Raw genomic sequence first — 6,261 nt, 5'->3', positions numbered from 1 at the left:
CTGAGGCGGAATAAGGGGAACCAGTCCCCGTTCGCGGAGGCAGATGGAAAACTGCCTAAAAACCATCCACAGACTGGCCGGTTTACCGGACCTCGACACAAATCCACCGGGCGGATTCGTGCCGGGGACCAGGCGCTCCTTCCCGCCCGGAAAGCCGAATTAAATGTTAATTAACAATATATCGTTGGTTAAAACGTGTAGGACATCGAAAGAACAAAGACACAAACTGAAATAACATCTGCCTATTGATGATGGTGGGTAGACAGGGATCACGAACCGAAAGGTTGCCAATTCGTGTCATTGTTTCCACAAATATTGTTTTTACTTGCCTTCTTGTTTTCTAAAGGATTATTGAGCTTATTTATTAATTGAATGTAAGTATGATATGGAATATTCGATGCAGTGTATAAATACGATGGTTCCCCGTTCAGGAGTTGGGTGATTTTGTAAATATGGAGCATAAATTGCAAGATTGCTTCAACGCCCGTAGCTGATACCGTCGTAATTCAGTACAGTGTACGATACAGGCACATAAACATGGCTAGCATTCGGAAAAGGGACCAAAAGTGCGTTTTAATACAGGCTGTGAAACATAGAGAAGTGTATGTATAATGTTGATAGTAATGTAAGTAGGCTGTTTAGGTTTTTTTATTGGTAACGCCACGTAGCGCTCTATATGAAAATCACTGACTGTGCTGTGTGCAGTCTGAGGCTGGTTGGCATTGTTGTAATATTCGCTATTGTAGTGTTGGGCTGTTGGCAGTTAACAGCACGTAGCGTTGCGCAGTTGGAGGTGAGCAGTGGTGGATGTGGGGAAGTGAGATGGCGGATTTTTGAGAGCGGATGATCTGGACGTGTGTCCATCAGAAACAGTACATTTCTAAGAATGGATGTCATGAACTGCTACGTATATTATGACTATTAAGGTAAATACATTGTTTGTTCTCTATTAAAATCTTTCATTTGCTAACTATGCCTGTCAGTAGTTAGTGCCTTCAGTAGTTAGAATCTTTTATTTAGCTGGCGGTAGTGGCGCTCGCCGTATTGCAGTAGTTCGAGTAACGAAGATTTTTGTGAGGTAAGTGATTTGTGAAAGGTATAGGTTAATGTTAGTCAGGGCCATTCTTTTGTAGGGATTATTAAAAGTCAGATTGCATTGCGCTAATAATATTGTGTGTCAGTTTAAGCACAGTCATGTATAATTTTTCTAAGGGGACGTTTCAGTAACAGTTAGCACAATAAATATTGCAGGCCGACGGATATTCCCTCGTATTTGGTGCCCATACAGCCATCTCAACACAGGCAATGTTATATTACAATTCGTTCTGAAAATATTAGATGGACATAAGTTTAAGTCGTACCCAGGTACAAAGTCATGTAGGCTTAACAAGGGACAGATTCGACATAAACCAAGTTTTGCTATCCGAGTATACCGAAAGGAATAAAGAAGAAAATGTAACACAGGATATGCAGTGATAGAATGTTATAAAAATCGTACTAGTAACGCAATAAGAAATGATAAATCGCCGTTGATACACATTTGGGATGCTCACAATTCAGCCTGTATTAATTACTATAAATCTAAATTAATAATAAAATATTGTCAGTGTGTTCTGTAAGAATTGTTTAAAAAGCTGCGGATGGAGAATTGAATATTTGTGCAGGTGTATACATACCATCTAGATAGAACAAGAGAATAGTTTAGAGGAATCAGATTGGTGTACTGCTGCCACATGTATAAAAACATCAGTATTCAGACACATAAATATATGTGGTACATAGTGACATACATTCAGACGTTCAGCGCTCCATATTCTGTTGAGTAACACGTGGGGATATAGTCAGTTAATTGAGCTGTTGGTCTTCCCCTAGCAGTCTACGTACCAAGACCATTAGATTAACAGTGCAGGAAGCTACATCTTGATGTTGGCACTGTTGGCTAACTCATACAATAGCATATACGTTGCTGTACAGATGAATGCTAACAACGTTTGGAGGCTGCTTGGGAAATGATGAATAAGAGCCCGGGAGTACTTGCTACTACATTTCTGTGATACGTGTTCCGAAGACATTGTAGGCAGAACGGAGTTGGTGGGTCACAAGAATGCCAAACGATAATTTGCTCTAGTAGCAATTCCCTGCCTACCCCATAGGCGTCTCCACCATCTTGTTCGCAGTCTTGTCCACTCACCTTCGACGATAGCTAACAGAGAGAGCGTAAGGAAACTTTATGGTTTCTCAGGCCATAAAAGGCCCACACAACCACAGGGGAGCGCTGCTGTCGCAAACGACGTATAGGAGGATGTTCGGTGTGATGTGCCAACTCGTTCCTGAGGCTGCACCGACGACGTTGGAAATCACGTTTACTTCGTTTTTGGAATATTTAAAATGACTCTACTGAAACAAATACTACTCAACATACATTTCGTGCGATGCCACCGGTCAGCGCGAAATGAAGCTTTGTTTTCTGTTGCGAAGTAAATGTTTATGTAAAGTTGAAATTTTATCTGTCCATTCGATAGTATGCCCTAAAACTAGTCTAGTTGCCTACTGCGGTACTCCTCCTAACGACATGTGTTAACAGGGACAGAAGAACGCACAGAATAGCGAATATTCAAGCAGCAACCCTGCTGCATGACGGTATACCGGGCGTTATAATTAAATTTTCCCTATTTAACACGTTATAACGCAGTAACTAATTACCTTACGAGTACCAGACTTGGTAGCATTAATGTCCAGAGTATGTGGTGCATGATTTCCATGAGTCACAACGCCACCGACCAGTTCCAGTTATTACTACCAGGTGCCGTGATCAGTCATCGTGATTCATAGTCTCACACACCTGACCAGTCGCAGCGCATTTGTCGACGCGTCAACACGAGCACGCAAGAAAAGGAGCAGGTGATGCTCCATTATGAAAACAACATTAATGCTGCAGCTGCACTTCGAGAATATCGCCGGCTGAAAGTATTACGGAAGGGGCCTCTTTCTCCACTGCTGTGCGGAGCATGAGGAATTTCGAACCAACTGGAGAACTGGGCGTCGGTTCGGGAGGGGGCCGACGACCGGTTGCACCACTGGTGGTCGATGAAATCGCTGTTGTTATGGCGGACAACGCTGCCCGCAATTTCCGATCGTCAGGCAGTGCGCGTGCTGTGACACGACAGTTGAACATCCCGTGGTCCACTGCACGGAAGGTGCTTCGAACCATTCTCAAATGATATCCGGATAAGATCCATACCGTACAGCAGCTTGCACCACAGGACGCACAACGACGTGTTGACTTCGCTCTTCACTTTCTCGCAAGGATTGAAGGTGACGAGGGCTGGTCCTAGACCATGCTATGAACAGACGAAGCTGATTTTTCTCTGACGGGTGGGACGAACTCACAGAATTATCGAGTGTGCGGATCCTCGCCCCCAGTCGCTGTGCCTGAAGTTCCTCTGTATGGTGAAAGTACCACCGTGTGGTGTGGCTTCACGGCTACGTTCATCATTGCCCCATTCTTTTTTGGTGCTCTGGGCCCAAAAACGTGCAGCGTGACTGGCCAGCGTTACTGCGACATGCTCCGCCAGCATGTTATACCCGACCTACAGAAGAGAGACGTATTGAACTCGACAGTTCTCATGCAGGCTGGGGCCCCACCGCACGTCACTCGTGAAGTTCACCTGATTCTCCGAAACACATTTGCTAACGATCGTTTCGATATCCTTGGCCGGCACAATCACCTGATCTCACTCCCTGTGATATCTGGTTGTGGGGCTACCTGACGGACAGTGTTCACCAGGGGAACCTTCACACATGTGCTGATCTGAAGGGCAGCATATCAAGAGAGGTAGTCAGCATACCTACGGATATTCTTCGTTCTGCTGTGCAGAATGGAATCCTGCGCTTTCAGACTCTTCTGGACACGGGTGGGCGCCATATTCAGCCCCTTTTGTAGCAGTAATGGTACCGGTATGTAATGGTATGTACCGTAGCAACACATTAAAAGCCGGCCGCGGTGGTCTAGCGGTTCTGGCGCTGCAGTCCGGAACCGCGGGACTGCTACGGTCGCAGGTTCGAATCCTGCCTCGGGCATGGGTGTGTGTGATGTCCTTAGGTTAGTTAGGTTTAAGTAGTTCTAAGTTCTAGGGGACTTATGACCTAAGATGTTGAGTCCCATAGTGCTCAGAGCCATTTGAACCATTTTTGAACACATTAAAAGTGTTTCAGTTCAACTGATTCTGCATTATTTCTCTTTGCCATGTCCTTGACATTAACCCTACCACGTTTGGTAACTAGTTTCCGTGTTATAACGTGTTAAATAGGGAAAGTTTAATTCTAACCACCTGAATGAGATTTTCACTTTGCAGCGGAGTGTCCGCTGATGTGAAACTTTCTCGCAGATTAAAACTGTGTGCCGGACGGACATTCGAACTCGGGACCTTTGCCTTTCGCGAGTAAGTACTCTACCAACTGAGCTACCCATGCACGACTCATACCTCATCCTCACAGCTTTACTTCTGCCCGTACCTCGTCTCCTACCTTCCAAACTTTACAGAGTATCTCCTGCGAGCCTTGCAGAACTAGCACTCCTGAAAGAAAGGATATCGCGGCGACATGGGTTATCCACAGCCTGGGGATGTTTCCAGAATGAGATGTCTCCGCAATATCCTTTCTTTCAGGAGTGCTAGTTCTGTAAGGTTCGCAGGAGAGCTTCTGTAAAGTTTGGAGGGTAGGAGACGAGGTACTGGCAGAAGTAAATCTGTGAGGAGGAGGCGTGAGTCGTGCTTGGGTAGCTCAGTTGGTAGAGCACTTGCCCGCGAAAGGCAAAGGTCCCGAGTTCGAATCTCGGTCCGGCACACAGTTCTAATCTGCCAGAAAGTTTTATAACCACCTGGTTTACAGACTGAGTGAGGAAGAAAGGTACATGCTTTGAAGGGTCATTAGGAAAAAAGATTTTCATACGGACATATGCCTGTTCCGAATAGCTGCCGGGTTAGAACACTTACAGTTCATTGTGATGTATGGTCAGTATTAGTCAAACACTGTCATTGATTACAACGTACGACGAATTAATTGATATAAAACACTTGTGATCTACCAAGTCGCGAAATTACCTCAGATTAGCCTACAAAAAATAGCTGAGCTAAAGAGCATACGCGTCACGCGAGGTTTTCAATATTCTCGCGCTCTCTTCGCGAAAACTGTTAGTGTTAGAGAAAAGATGAGTAGGGAATTTTTTGTAGGAAATTTAATGTAGTTTAATTCTGTGCTGCGACGAGTTTTCGCTGAAGCGTGCGGTTTTTGAGTTATTCAAGGAAAACGTACAAAAGCAATAGTAAATGTATCTCGGAACCCATTCCGAATATAGCATATGTCCATAGGAGGTCTTTTGTTCAGAATCGCTGGTACTATCACCCCTCAAGGCACGTACCTTTCCTCGTGACTCAGCGTGTGTAGTCTACGCGACGGCAGGTAGGCAGCGAGGTGCACGGGAGACGAGACGTGGCCAACAAGTGTCTACAGGTATAAAAACTGCCGGAGGACACCCAAGCTGGAAACTGAAACTGAAACGCCAGGCTGTTCTGTGAAAATAACTTTAAACCGACAATGTACGGGTCTGTATCAGTACTACCGCGAAGTGTCTCGTCATGTCATATGAATGTGTGGTGTCTGTTCTTCCGGCGATTCGCATCCATATAATTGATACGCCTAGCTGGACAATGGATCTACTTTCTTCATTGCAGATGCACAAATACGTCCGATATCATGTGGGAATCTCAGAGAAGCGAACAGTGAGTGAAACGGACAGGGACTACGGGTGGGTGGCACGCAGTGAGAATGTGGATCGGCAGTGAGGTGTGCTGAGATAGTCCGCGCAGTTGCGATAACGCTCTGTCCCAGACGGCGCAGTGGTAAACGCCCGTGCACAGTAAGCGGGAATCCCGGTTTTCGAATCCAGGTCCGGTACATACAAGGATCGTTCAATAAGTAATGCCCTCCATTTTTTAAATAAGCCCTTAATATAAATAGAGAAACGTCCTTGTTGGTGCTTCACATATGATGTTTGTTCTATGCGCCGATGAAGTTTCGAACCATTCTGGTAGATGGCAGAGCCGTGGCACAGCGTCAAAATGGTGTCTACATGCGACTCTCGTTACAAGCAGCGTGCTATTATTGAATTCTTGCGTGCAGTAAAAGAAACCGTGATGTACATCCATAAGCGTTTCTGTGCAGTATATGGTGATGCTGCAATTGATAGGAGTACAGTTGGGC

The 6,261-nt window shown here is 45.3% G+C and overlaps 1 non-coding gene across 1 annotated transcript; it reads left to right on the top strand.

Moving 5' to 3' along the window:
* Window positions 1-4,770: 4,770 nt before the first annotated feature.
* Trnas-cga lies at window positions 4,771-4,845 on the top strand. Its single transcript has one exon. It is a non-coding gene; the product is annotated as a tRNA-Ser (tRNA).
* The last annotated feature ends 1,416 nt before the right edge of the window (window positions 4,846-6,261 follow it).

The sequence above is a fragment of the Schistocerca piceifrons genome, chromosome 8, assembly GCF_021461385.2.
Source record: "Schistocerca piceifrons isolate TAMUIC-IGC-003096 chromosome 8, iqSchPice1.1, whole genome shotgun sequence".
Taxonomy (NCBI): domain Eukaryota; kingdom Metazoa; phylum Arthropoda; class Insecta; order Orthoptera; family Acrididae; genus Schistocerca; species Schistocerca piceifrons.
Note: the sequence above shows the minus strand (reverse complement) of the source record. Positions and strands in the feature narration are given on the sequence as shown.